The sequence below is a fragment of the Ranitomeya imitator genome, chromosome 3 (genome assembly GCF_032444005.1).
Source record: "Ranitomeya imitator isolate aRanImi1 chromosome 3, aRanImi1.pri, whole genome shotgun sequence".
Lineage (NCBI taxonomy): Eukaryota > Metazoa > Chordata > Amphibia > Anura > Dendrobatidae > Ranitomeya > Ranitomeya imitator.
Window position 1 is genome coordinate 291,306,793 of NC_091284.1, and position 13,778 is coordinate 291,320,570.

At 49.5% G+C, this 13,778-nt stretch overlaps 1 protein-coding gene across 8 annotated transcripts in view; it reads left to right on the forward strand.

The window, feature by feature from the left end:
* Positions 1 to 1,969: 1,969 nt before the first annotated feature.
* Positions 1,970 to 13,778, forward strand: part of LOC138669788 (plasma membrane calcium-transporting ATPase 4-like) — a 486,684-nt gene continuing 474,875 nt past the window's right edge. For 3 of the 8 annotated variants that reach the window (XM_069756523.1, XM_069756527.1, XM_069756524.1), the window contains exon 1: positions 1,970 to 2,161. The gene's annotated coding sequence lies outside the window, so the exon portion shown is untranslated. Of the gene's footprint in view, positions 2,162 to 9,162; positions 9,278 to 13,778 lie in introns of all 8 variants that reach the window. The other 5 variants (XM_069756520.1, XM_069756522.1, XM_069756519.1 and 2 more) reach the window with 3 other exon arrangements.

A 13,778-nucleotide genomic window follows, 5' to 3' on the forward strand; every position in this document is an offset into this window, starting at 1 on the left:
TGCTGTCCTCCCTGCGGTGCCTCGTGTGTCCAGTGCTGTCCTCCCTGCGGTGCCTCGTGTGCCCAGTGCTGTCCTCCCTGCGGTGCCTCATGTGTCCATTGCTGTCCTCCCTGCGGTGCCTCGTGTGTCCAGTGCTGTCTCTTCTGTGTGCCCAGTGCTGTCCTCCCTGCGGTGCCTCGTGTGCCCAGTGCTGTCCTCCCTGCGGTGCCTCATGTGTCCATTGCTGTCCTCCCTGCGGTGCCTCGTGTGTCCAGTGCTGTCTCTTCTGTGTGCCCAGTGCTGTCCTCCCTGCGGTGCCTCGTGTGCCCAGTGCTGTCTCTTCTGTGTGCCCAGTGCTGTCCTCCCAGCGGTGCCTCGTGTGTCCAGTGCTGTCTCTTCTGTGTGCCCAGTGCTGTCCTCCCTGCGGTGCCTCATGTGTGCAGTGCTGTCTCTTCTGTGTGCCCAGTGCTGTCCTCCCTGCGGTGCCTCGTGTGCCCAGTGCTGTCTCTTCTGTGTGCCCAGTGCTGTCCTCCCAGCGGTGCCTGGTGTGCCCAGTGCGGTCTCTTCTGTGTGTCCAGTGCTGTCCTCCCTGTGGTGCCTCGTGTGTCCAGTGCTGTCCTCCCTGCGGTGCCTCGTGTGTCCAGTGCTGTCTCTTCTGTGTGCCCAGTGCTGTCCTCCCTGCGGTGCCTCGTGTGTCCAGTGCTGTCTCTTCTGTGTGCCCAGTGCTGTCCTCCCTGCGGTGCCTCATGTGTGCAGTGCTGTCTCTTCTGTGTGCCCAGTGCTGTCCTCCCTGCGGTGCCTCGTGTGTCCAGTGCTGTCTCTTCTGTGTGCCCAGTGCTGTCCTCCCTGCGGTGCCTCGTGTGTCCAGTGCTGTCCTCCCTGCGGTGCCTCGTGTGTCCAGTGCTGTCCTCCCTGCGGTGCCTCGTGTGTCCAGTGCTGTCCTCCCTGCGGTGCCTCGTGTGTCCAGTGCTGTCTCTTCTGTGTGCCCAGTGCTGTCCTCCCTGCGGTGCCTCGTGTGTCCAGTGCTCTCTTCTGTGTGTCCAGTGCTGTCCTCCCTGCGGTGCCTCGTGTGCCCAGTGCTGTCTCTTCTGTGTGTCCAGTACTGTCCTCCCTGCGGTGCCTCGTGTGTCCAGTGCTGTCTCTTCTGTGTGCCCAATGCTGTCCTCCCTGCGGTGCCTCGTGTGTCCAGTGCTGTCTCTTCTGTGTGCCCAATGCTGTCCTCCCTGCGGTGCCTCGTGTGCCCAGTGCTGTCTCTTCTGTGTGCCCAGTGCTGTCCACCCTGCGGTGCCTCGTGTGTCCAGTGCTGTCTCTTCTGTGTGCCCAGTGCTGTCCTCCCAGCGGTGCCTGGTGTGCCCAGTGCTGTCTCTTCTGTGTGCCCAGTGCTGTCCTCCCTGCGGTGCCTCGTGTGTCCAGTGCTGTCCTCCCTGCGGTGCCTCGTGTGCCCAGTGCTGTCTCTTCTGTGTGCCCAGTGCTGTCCTCCCAGCGGTGCCTGGTGTGCCCAGTGCTGTCTCTTCTGTGTCCAGTGCTGTCCTCCCTGCGGTGCCTCGTGTGCCCAGTGCTGTCCTCCCTGCGGTGCCTCGTGTGCCCAGTGCTGTCTCTTCTGTGTGCCCAGTGCGGTATCCTGCTGCAGCTTTTGTGTGCCCAGTGCTGGCCTCCCTACAGTAGGACAGGGAGGACTACTCATGTGTCCTCCAGTGTTGTCCTGTTATCTCCTGGGTGTGCCCAGTGCCCTCCTCCCTGCTGTCCTTTCTGAGCCCAGTGTACTCCTCTCTGCTGTCGATTCTGTGTGCCCAGTGCTGTCCTCCTTGCCACACGTCCTCATTACAGGCCTGTTCGCAGTATGCAGCCCGGCCCGCTGCTGCGTCTCCCATGGACACACAGCAGACGTCTGCACACTGCCACACCGCACACTAAACTACTAGGAGGAAGGACATTTTGCCTGCTCCTATCGCACAGGAGAGACAGCCTCGTCTGCGACTCTGCGCAGCTTTACCGCCCATTCTGGTGCTGAGACACCGCCCACGGGCTGGGTAGTGCCTGCCTGTGTGAGAAAGAGCTGCTGACGCCCCGTGGGTGAAGAGCTGGTGACTGTGCCCCTCACCATCCCACAGAATTTCCCCTTCCCTTTGGGCTGTGGCTTCTAAGCTGCGCGGCTGAGCCGTCGAGTCCTGCTGCATTCCCGGTAAGTGGCCGCACGGCAGGCGCTCGGTGTGCACGGTGCACTCGTACAGGTAGTGGCGCTCCGGGTCCCCGTCCTGCTGCGCAGAACATTGCGCCATCAATCTCAGTGCCGTACGGAGAGAACTTCCATGTCTTGTGCTCACTAACTTCCATTGCCCATGATAGTGAAGTACTGCACTGCAACGGTCATGGGCGTGCTCTCCACAGACACGACTCTGCTACATCATGGGCAGCCCGTTCTCCTGGGGTGTGGGGAGGCTGTACCCCCGGGGGGTGGGGCGCCTGTACCCACGGGGGGGGCTGTACCCCCGGGGGGTGGGGCGCCTGTACCCACGGGGGGGGGGGGGGGGAGGAGGCTGTACCCCCGGGATGTGGGGAGCCTGTACCCCCGGGATGTGGGGAGCCTGTACCCCCGGGATGTGGGGAGCCTGTACCCCCGGGATGTGGGGAGCCTGTACCCCCGGGATGTGGGGAGCCTGTACCCCCGGGGGGCGAGGAGGCTGTACCCCCGGGGTGTGGGGAGGCTGTACCCCCGGGGGGCGGGGGGGGCTGTACCCCCGGGGGGCGGGGGGGGCTGTACCCCCGGGGTGTGGGGAGGCATGATTGTCTGCAGAGCCCCAGCCTTCAGCTGTGCCTCCCCCCGGTGGCTCCCTGTGCAGTCTCTGCCCCGGAAGGCTCGGGGTTTCCCTGCTACAAGCGCTGTCTCCCAGTGGAAGACTTGCCTCATGTTCCCCTCCTGCTGCTGTGAGCATTACTGACCTCCTCCCCATAGTGGCTGGAATATTTAGTGCAGCCCCATAATGAAATAATGTCATGTATTATGACCTGCCACTTAGGGTAAATCATTGAAATTTATTTCCACAGCAAAGCTGTTTGTGTCATCTGATTGTGTAGTAGCCATTCCCCAACCATTTCACCTTGGAGAAACCTTTAAAGAGAAATCCCGACTGGGCTAGCCTTAAAGCGGAGTTCACTCTTTTCTGTTGCAATTTTCACTGATATCTCTGAAATTGAATCCTTCATTCATCCCCAGTCCATTAAGATGCATGAAACAGCCATAGAAATGCCTGCAATGGAATGGCCACGTGTGATGGAGTGTCCTCATCCTTCCTGTGCATCTTTCGGTGCTGACCCCTTCATTGCCGCCTCTTGCCTGCCGGTGCTGACCCCTTCATTGCCGCCTCTTGCCTGCCGGTGCTGACCCCTTCATTGCCGCCTCTTGCCTGCCGGTGCTGACCCCTTCATTGCCGCCTCTTGCCTGCCGGTGCTGACCCCTTCATTGCCGCCTCTTGCCTGCCGGTGCTGACCCCTTCATTGCCGCCTCTTGCCTGCCGGTGCTGACCCCTTCATTGCCGCCTCTTGCCTGCCGGTGCTGACCCCTTCATTGCCGCCTCTTGCCTGCCGGTGCTGACCCCTTCATTGCCGCCTCTTGCCTGCCGGTGCTGACCCCTTCATTGCCGCCTCTTGCCTGCTGGTGCTGACCCCTTCGTTGCCACCTCTTGCCTGGCAGTGCTGACCCCTTCATTGCCGCCTCTTGCCTGCCGGTGCTGACCCCTTCATTGCCGCCTCTTGCCTGCCGGTGCTGACCCCTTCATTGCCGCCTCTTGCCTGCTGGTGCTGACCCCTTCGTTGCCACCTCTTGCCTGGCAGTGCTGACCCCTTCATTGCCGCCTCTTGCCTGCCGGTGCTGACCCCTTCATTGCCGCCTCTTGCCTGCCGGTGCTGACCCCTTCATTGCCGTCTCTTTCCTGCCGTTGCTGACCCCTTCATTGCCGCCTCTTGCCTGCCGGTGCTGACCCCTTCATTGCCGCCTCTTGCCTGCCGGTGCTGACCCCTTCGTTGTTGTCTGCCGGTGCTGACCCCTTCGTTGCTGCCTCTCGCCTGCCGGTGCTGACCCTTTCGTTGCTGCCTCTCGCCTGCCGGTGCTGACCCTTTCGTTGCCGCCTCTCATCTGCTATTACTACGTCCTGCTGTCTTCTAGCGAACTCCTAGGTAGATTCCCAAGAACACCAGGAAGCAGTGCCCTGTAGGCTGATATGTTAATGGACTATTGTAATTATGACCATGCAGCAAATTCTGCTGGTTCATCCTTTTTTCTTTTTCTTTTTTTTTTTTTTGGTAAATCCTCAATTTCCTAAAGATGAATAAAATTCCTCTAGCATTAATATTGACCAATTTGTTGCTATAAATTCTTGATACTGATGTGAGCAACCTGTTACTGCACCATAATCGCTGCTACAATTATGACCTTGGCGAGGGATACTGATAGACAGGGGTTATTTTTATATTCAGACGCAACTAAAGGCACGTTGTTGCTGCTCCATTGAATACGTGAAATAGGTTTTTTTTTGTATAATAAGTGCAATCTGTAAAGTGGAAGTGCAGTGATGTAAAGTCCAATGCTCTCTGCACTCCATTGTCCTGGGCTGACTGGTATCATGGTGGATCTGTAGCATGCAGGCAGGGTAGAAATTGGCAGAATAAAAGCTGTGCACATCCCATCTTTATGGAGATTAACAAGTGACCCAGGGTAAAACAAAGGGTTAACGATGTCATGTGAACACAGCTTCCCATCACAAACCCAAACAGCTGATGGTGCACATGTATTCCCTGCAACCTCTAGTGAGGAGCTGCAAGAAAATGTCATGTAATGAATGGCCCCCTTTGGTAAGTGGACAGGACTGATGAGCCGAAGCAGGGGCCACTTACACTAGTGAGCGCCTCTCGTGCGGTCAGACAGCTTTAAAGTAATATGAATATGGAGCATAAGCCCCTTTACATTTTGTCCTGTCATGTCTACTTCTCACTCATAGAAACGAATAGAAAGAACTCAGTCTTTGCCATTCCTATTGACCACACAAGATTATGCAGCCACTGCCTGGTCCTGGGGTTCAGGGGTCACAAATGATCCCCACATCTGAAACCTAGTGATGGTCTCTGCAGTTAAAGGACACATATGCGGGGGTCTTCAGGTGCTGATTGTAACAGGATGGATACAACGTACCGTACTTGGAAAGTGTTAATTGGATCATTTCTCGATAAAATCAGGATACAGATTTCATAGCTTTCCCCTTCATCAGATCTTAAACTTTGTGGGAAGCTGTCAATTTAGTTGTGCATTTTAATTCTGATAGTCCACGATAAATGGTCTGTTACGGCATTTAAAAGATGTTTTAAGTCTTCATTAGCACCCAGAGATTCCAGAGAGCACATTCTATAAGCAGCAATGAAGACTACACTGATGTTAGGGTAATGTGAAACATGGCTCAAGCGGCAGAAGGAAACTCTGAGTGCTAATGAAATGTGCTCGCTGGTATCAATTCTCATGTCGTGATTATAAAGCTACAGCATGGAAAATGTGGTCTGGGGGTCATCCACCACCATGGTTTCTCCAGTGTAGTGGTCTCCACAAGGGCACCAGAATCCTGCAGAGTCATTTGTTGGCTTCCGCCTTTGTTGCTAGGAAACAAACAGAACAAATGTGGACCTAGTAAACAATGTGTACACAAATATTCATTAGTCTGTTTTTCAAAAAGAAAGATTACAATTTATTCTTATGTCTTTTTTTTAATTTGTTTTTGTCACTAGATCTGTGCTGCCCAAGCCATGTCTACAATGGATTATTGCCATAAATAGTTTGAAAAACCAGGAAGGGATTATAGGGAGAAGCCTGGTTAGTGCTGTGTGGCCCCTCGCCAGCTTCTCCCCACTCCGCTCTAGGGACACACATAAGAATGATCTGTCAGTCAACTACAGCAATACAGGAGAAGCTGACCTGGGACTCGTTGGATTAGATTGGTCTCTTCCTATAGTCCTGGACCGAGTTTTCAAAGTGTTACCTCTGAAACCCTGCAATGTTTCAGAGAAAGACAGACTTGGCTGCAATCACACAGCCAGGCACTGATTCATGCCTCCTGTTGTTCAGGCAGCATGAATCTAATGACAGGTGATGAATCTAGTGATACCCCTGATGAAGCAACATGTGTCGGGGTACTGGGCAGTGCCATATGGCTACTAATTATGGCATGTGATGGGTACTTTAATTGTCCTCTTTGATGTGGGCTGTTTATGGGGTATTGCTGTGTTTCGGACAGCATGAATGTAGCAACAGGTTTTTTGTTAGGGTATGTGCACACGATCAGTAAATGTGTACTTTTGCAGCGTCCAGCTATTACAGCATAGTGGAAGGAATTTCAAGAAATCTCATGTTCACTATGCGTCCAGAGACACCGCTGCTCACCTTCGTAGACGGACATGCGGCGCGTCTTTCCAGACCACAGCATGTTCATTTCTCTTGCGGAGATGCGAGAGAAATGTCACCCATAGAATGCATTGGACACTGTGAATCCGCTCAGTTCAGTGAACACGTGGATTCCCCTTGCATTCAATAGACGGCAGCACTTTGCATGTAGCGAACATGCATTGCGTCCAAAGCGCTACCACTTCCGGATGGTCAGCACATGCCCTAACACCCACACAAACCAACACCGTTTTTGAGTGTTCTATGCTTTCACACGTTTGAATACCATTTGTTTCCAGAAGTGGCTCTTATGAGAACGTCTTGTAGGGCACAGTTCTAAATCCTTAGGAGTGTGCTGTCTGCATTTTTGAACTCTTTGAAATCCATGTGTATACGAATAAGTGGATATGGTAAATCTCATTGAGCTGTTTCACTGGTAGGATAAAACAGGTCATCCAAAGCTATACTAATGCTGATGATCCTAATTATATCAGCTATCAACACACAGATAAGAGCTGAATTCCCAATGTTGTGTGCAGGAACAAAGACAACCTTGTTTATTTTAAACAGGGGACTCCAAATGATGATTACAGCTTGTCATGCGCCTCAATAGACATTGCTACAGAAATTCATTTGTGACATGTCTAAAGGTACCGTCACACTTAGCGACGCTGCAGCGATCTAGACAACGATCCCGATCGCTGCAGCGTCGCTGTGTGGTCGCTGGAGAGCTGTCACGCAGACAGCTCTCCAGCGGCCAACGATGCAGGTCCCCGGGTAACCAGGGTAAACATCGGGTTACTAAGCGCAGGGCCGCGCTTAGTAACCCGATGTTTATCCTGGTTACCAGCGTAAACGTAAAAAAAAACAGACACTACATACTTACCTTCCTGTGTCTGTCCCCCGGCGCTGTGCTTCTCTGCACTGTGTGAGCGCCGGACAGCCGGAAAGCAGAGCACAGCGGTGACGTCATCGCTGTGCTCTGCTTTCCGGCCGGCTCTTACACAGTGCAGAGAAGCACAGCGCCGGGGGACAGACACCGGAAGGTAAGTATGTAGTGTCTGGTTTTTTTTACGTTTACGCTGGTAACCAGGATAAACATCGGGTTACTAAGCGCGGCCCTGCGCTTAGTAACCTGATGTTTACCCTGGTTACCAGTGAAGACATCGCTGAATCGGCGTCACACACGCCGATTCAGCGATGTCTGCGGGAGTCCAGCGACGAAATAAAGTTCTGGACTTTCTGCGCCGACCAACGATGTCACAGCAGGATCCTGATCGCTGCTGCGTGTCAAACTCAACGATATCGCTAGCCAGGACGCTGCAACGTCACGGATCGCTAGCGATATCGTTCAGTGTGACGGTACCTTAAGGGTACCTTCACACATAACGATATCGTTGCAACGTCACGCTTTTTGTGACGTAGCAACGATCCCGCTAACGATCTCGTTATTGTGTGACAGGACCAACGATCAGGCCCCTGCTGGGAGATCGTTGGTCGTGGGGAATGATCAGGACCTTTTTTTGGTCGTTGATCACCCGCTGTCATCGCTGGACCGGCGTGTGTGACGCTGATGAGTAAATCATAAATTGTAACCTAAACTTTATCTTCAAATTCGAGAGGAGAAATTTAAAGCTGTAGTCAGACTTGTGTATGGCATCATATGCGATATGCTAATGACCAGAGCGGGAGGCAAATGTCATGCTACTGTACGCCGATCCTGTGGCACAGAGAGGATCGGCGCACAGCTGCTAATTTCTCCATCTCCTCCGCTGCCGACATTGATATCGCACCACTCTCTGATGATATCCAAGTGCTGTGTGTTGTCACACGCACCCATAGACTTATATGTTAATCCGGCATGAGAAAATAATCACAGATGTGATCTGCCCCATACAGTAGCACTGGGCTGAGTACTATGTGATTTTTTTTTTGCACAGCGATTGGCCATGTTATACTGTAGTGTGACTCCGGCCTCAGAGAGAAAGTCTGTTCCAGTCAGCTTTGTAGCCACTATTCCATGATATGGCCAAACTTCTCAAACTGGTAAGGACCTCCCTTAATTTTTTTTTTCCAGGAGCCCAGAAAATTTCCTACCTAGACAACAGATGGCAATAGTCTATAGCTGCTCATGGACTGTAAGGCTATGTGCACACGTTCAGGAATTCATGCAGAAAATTCCTGTGGAAATCCGGACATTTCTGCCAGATTTCCGCATTTTCCGGTATTGATGCGGTTTTTGCGCGGTTTTTCCCGGACATTTCCCAATGCATTAGACAGTGGGAAATCCGCAAAAAAACCCCCGCAAAATTAATGAACAGGTTCATTATTTTTCCGCAATGCGTTTTTCATGCGGAAAAACGCACATCATGTGCACAGAAATTGCGGATTCCATTATAAATGATGGGATGCTTAATGTATGCAGATTATTTGCGGTTTTATAGCGCAAAAACGCTAAAAAAAACGCAAATAATCTGCAACGTGTGCACATAGCCTAATAGGAGAGTGTTATAGGCATTCTTTGGGAAAAGGCCATTGTGTAACAATAGTGATTATCATTATAGTGTTATCTCATTATCGTCACAGAAAGTGTCCCTTCTATTAAGTGGCAAAGTGGCCAGTTCATTATTCATATTTTCTAGCATGTTGAGTTTGATGCCTGCAAATGTATGAAATGAATTTTTGTAAAATAAGTCTCTTTCCTTCCTTCTTGATAAGTGTCCTTGTTCTTTCCTTCCCAATTTTCTCTTGCTGCCCTCAAGGTCACGGTTGGATAGCTGGTGTCACCTGTGTAACAGATGTCCCATCACCAGCTCTGCTTTCCATGTTCCCTGTCACTGCTAAAGCAAGGAAACAAGCAAGCAAAGCCAGATAAGGGTATGTGCACACGATGCAGAATTAGTGCAGTTCTGCAGCAGATTTTTCTGCTACAGAACTGCGTCCTGATTTACAGTACAATGTAAACCAATGTGAAAAAAAAGCTGTGCAGAAAAATCAGCGTAGAAACGCTGCAGATTTCAAAGAAGTGCATGTCACTTCTTTTGTGCGTTTCTGCAGCGTTTATCTGCAGTGGTAAAAACTGCACAAAAACAGCATCAATTCTGCACAAAAAACGCACTAAAACCGCATCAAAAACGCATAAAAAAACGCACCTGCGGATTCTGCCGGGAGATGCAGATTTAGTGCAGAAAACTCTGCACCACACTTCCTACGTGTGCACATAGCAAAATCACCACCGTAAAAAGATGAGGCTTACATTTAGTTAAGGTTTACCATATAGAAAAAATGCTACACACCCTTTAACTGCTATGAGAAACAGACACAAAAAGAATTGTATAGGAACAAATTGCACTGTATCCCCATGCCCCTATATTTTCTTAGAGAGATCTGGCCATTGTGAAAATACTGCCATAATCATGGGTGCATCCACAAAATGTAGCTATAAAGGGAATCTTTACCCCATCTGAGATCATCATGCTGTAAGGGCAGACTGAATCCAGCGATGTGTCACTTATTAGGTTGCTTCCTACAGTTTGATAAATGTTCTAGATATAAAACTGATAGATCTGCAGCAGTGTTTTGATAATATCACTTATCTAGAAATATCAGTTCTCTGAATGTTGAGCTCTGTATAATCCCTCCCACACCACTGATTGGTAGCTTTCTGTGTACACTGCATAGGCAGAAAGATTACAATCAGTGATGGGGGGGGGGGGGGGCAGGGTCATACAGAGATCATGAATACAGAGGACTACATGCAGCAAGATAACCAGTTCTCTAGTTATAATCTGATCCTGATAAAACAGTGATTTTTATCAAAACTACACTAAGTAAACCAGAGACACGTAGTCGGAATTTGGGTCTCTATATTATGCTGCTTTCACATTAGGTAGCAAATACTTGGCAACAGGTTCCCTTTTATGGTTTTGTAATTTAAAAAAATGCATGTAAAGAGATGTGCCAACATTTCATTTATGATGCAGGCCTAAAAATCATCAATCAGCTGACAGATGTGCACATCACTTGTCTGTCCACATGGTGTACAAAAAAATGCTAGAAATGTATCATTTTGCTTCATGGTGCAGTTCTGAAGCTCAGGGGCCTATTGGTAAGCACTAGGGTTGAGCGAAACGGGTCGTTCATTTTCAAAAGTCGCCGACTTTTGGCAAAGTCGGGTTTCATGAAACCCGATCCGACCCCTGTGCGTGGTCGGCCATGCGGTACGCGACTTTCGCGCCAAAGTCGCGTTTCAATGACGCAAAAAGCGCCATTTCTCAGCCAATGAAGGTAAACGCAGAGTGTGGGCAGCGTGATGACATAGGTCCTGGTCCCCACCATCTTAGAGAAGGGCATTGCAGTGATTGGCTTGCTGTCTGCGGCGTCACAGGGGCTATAAAGGGGAGTTCCCGCCGACCGCCATGTTACTGCTGCTGATCTGAGCTTAGGGAGAGGTTGCTGCCGCTTCGTCAGAAGCAGGGATAGCGTTAGGCAGGGTCCATTAACCACCAAACCGCTTGTGCTGTAGCGATTTCCACTGCCCAACACCACCTTCGGTGTGCAGGGACAGTGGAAGCTACATTTTTTTTTTTCCCCCTCAGCGCTGTAGCTCATTGGGCTGCCCTAGAAGGCTCCCTGATAGCTGCATTGCTGTGTGTACGCCGCTGTGCAAACCAACTGCTTTTTTCAAAGCACAAATCCTCTTGTTCCTTCCTTTCTGCACAGCTATCTTTTTTGTTTGTCCACACTTTTTATTTAATTTGTGCATCAGTCCACTCCTTATTGCTGCCTGCCATATTTGGCTGAGATTACTGCAGGGAGATAGTAATTGAAGGACACTCCCTGTTTTTTTTTTTTTTTTTTTTGTGGGAGATTAAGATTGACATTTCTGCTAGAGTGCCATCCCTGTCTGTGTCATCTCTCACTCAGTGGGCCATAGAAAGCCTATTTATTTTTTTGCTTGATTTGGGTTATAAAATCTACCTGAAAAAATCACTACATCAATCAGTGGGAGAAAAATATTGGCCTCAGGGCTTGTGTGCCACTCTTGACTCCTGTGTGTGCCATCTCTCACTCAGTGGGCCATAGAAAGCCTATTTATTTTTTTGCTTGATTTTGGTTCTAAAATCTACCTGAAAAAATCACTACATCAATCACTGGGAGAAAAATATTGGCCTCAGGGCTTGTGTGCCACTCCTGACTCCTGTGTGCATCATCACTCACTCAGTGGGCCATAGAAAGCCCATTTTTTTTTTTTTTTGCTTTATTTGGGTTCTAAATTCTACCTGAAAAAATCAATAAATCAATCAGTGGGAGATTAATATTGGCCTTTGGGCTTGTGTGCCAGTCCTAAGCGTGCCATCTCTCTCTCTCAGATAGTGGGCCATAGAAAGCCTATTTATTTATTTTTTTTTTTATTGGGTTTATAAATTTTCCCTGGAAAAAAAAAATAAGTGGGAGATTAATATTGGCCTCTGGGCTTGTGTGCCAGTCCTGAGCGTGCCATCTCTCTCACAAATAGTGGGCCATAGAAAGCCTATTTATTTATTTTTTTTTGGTTTTATAAATTCTCCCTTAAAAAAAAAAGGGAGATTAATATTGGCCTTTGGGCTTGTGTGCCAGTCCTAAGCGTGCCATCTCTCTCTGTCTCTCAGATAGTGGGCCATAGAAAGCCTATTTATTATTTTTTTTATTGGGTTTATAAATTTTCCCTGGAACAAAAAAAAAAAAGTGGGAGATAAATATTGGCCTCTGGGCTTGTGTGCCACTCCTGACTCCTGTGTGCGTCATCTCTCACTCAGTGGGCCATAGAAAGCCTTTTTTTGTTTTATTTGTTTTCTAAATTCTCCCTGAAAAAATCATTTTAATCTATTTTTTTTTTTCCCTAAAGTCTCCCTGAAAAAAAAAAAAAAATCAAATCAGTGGGAGATTAATATTGCCCTTTCTGCTTGTGTGCCAGTCTTGACTCCTGGGTGTGCCATCTCTCTCTCTCTCTCTCTCCAATTGTGGGCCATAGAAAGCCTATTATTTTTTTTAGCTTGATTTGGGTTCCAAAATCTACCTTAAAAAATCACTACATCAATCAGTGGGAGATAAATATTGGCCTCTGGGCTTGTGTGCCACTCCTGACTCCTGTGTGCGTCATCTCTCACTCAGTGGGCCATAGAAAGCCTTTTTTTGTTTTCTTTGGTTTCTAAATTCTTCCTGAAAAAATCATTTTATTCTATTTTTTTTTTTCCTAAAGTCTCCCTGGAAAAAAAAAAAAAATCAAATCAGTGGGAGATTAATATTTACATTTGTGCTTCAGTGACAGTCCTGCGTGTGTGGCATCTCTCTCATTTGTTGCCACCAACAACAGAGTGTGTAACATTGTGCCTGATTTTCGTTGTGGTCTCACTCACCTGTAAAGGGGTAGCTAAATCATACTGAAGTTATAGCTCACCGTGTAATTTGTGTGACAGCAACAAATACCGTTAGTTTGTTTACGTTTTTAAAACAATGAGGAAGTATGGTGGAAGAGGTCGTGGCCGGGGGCGTTCATTGTCAGCTGGTAATGAGGGTAGTGGTAGTGGTGGAGCATCAGCTGGTCGTGGGAAAAAAAATATTGCACCTAAGTCTGGAGCTGTGGAGCCAGGTTCGTCGTCTGGCTACACAAGGCCTCGAACGCTCCCTTTTCTGGGAGTAGGAAAACCGCTTTTAAAGCCGGAGCAGCAAGAGCAAGTTTTGGCTTATCTTGCTGACTCAGCCTCTAGCTCTTTTGCCTCCTCTCGTGAAACTGGTAAATGTCAAAGCAGCGCGTCGTTAGTGGATGTTCACGGTCAGGGACAAGTCGCTTCCTTGTCCTCTTCAGCAAAAACAACAACAGAGAAGAATGCAGCAGGCGACACAACGGGTTACTCCATGGAGCTCTTTACACATACTGTCCCTGGCTTAGAAAGTGAAGCAGTTAACAGTCCATACCCATTACAAGTTGAATCTGACATGGAGTGCACTGATGCACAGCCACAGCCAGACTACTATGCTGGTCCTTTGACTCAGACCACAACATTGCCCTCGCAGGGTGCTGATCAAGAATCAGACCCTGATGAGACTATGTTGCCCCATCACGAACGCTATACCACCGACCGACACGGTGACACAGACGAAGTTGCACACGAGCTACAAGAAGAGGTAATAGATGACCCAGTTCTTGACCCCGATTGGCAGCCATTGGGGGAACAGGGTGCAGGCGGCAGCAGTTCTGAAGCGGAGGAGGAGGGGCCGCAGCAGGCATCAACATCGCAACAGGTTCCATCTGCCGGGCCCGTATCTTGCCCAAAACGCGTGGCAAAGCCAAAACCTGTTGGAGGACAGCGTGGCCATCCGGTTAAAGCTCAGTCTG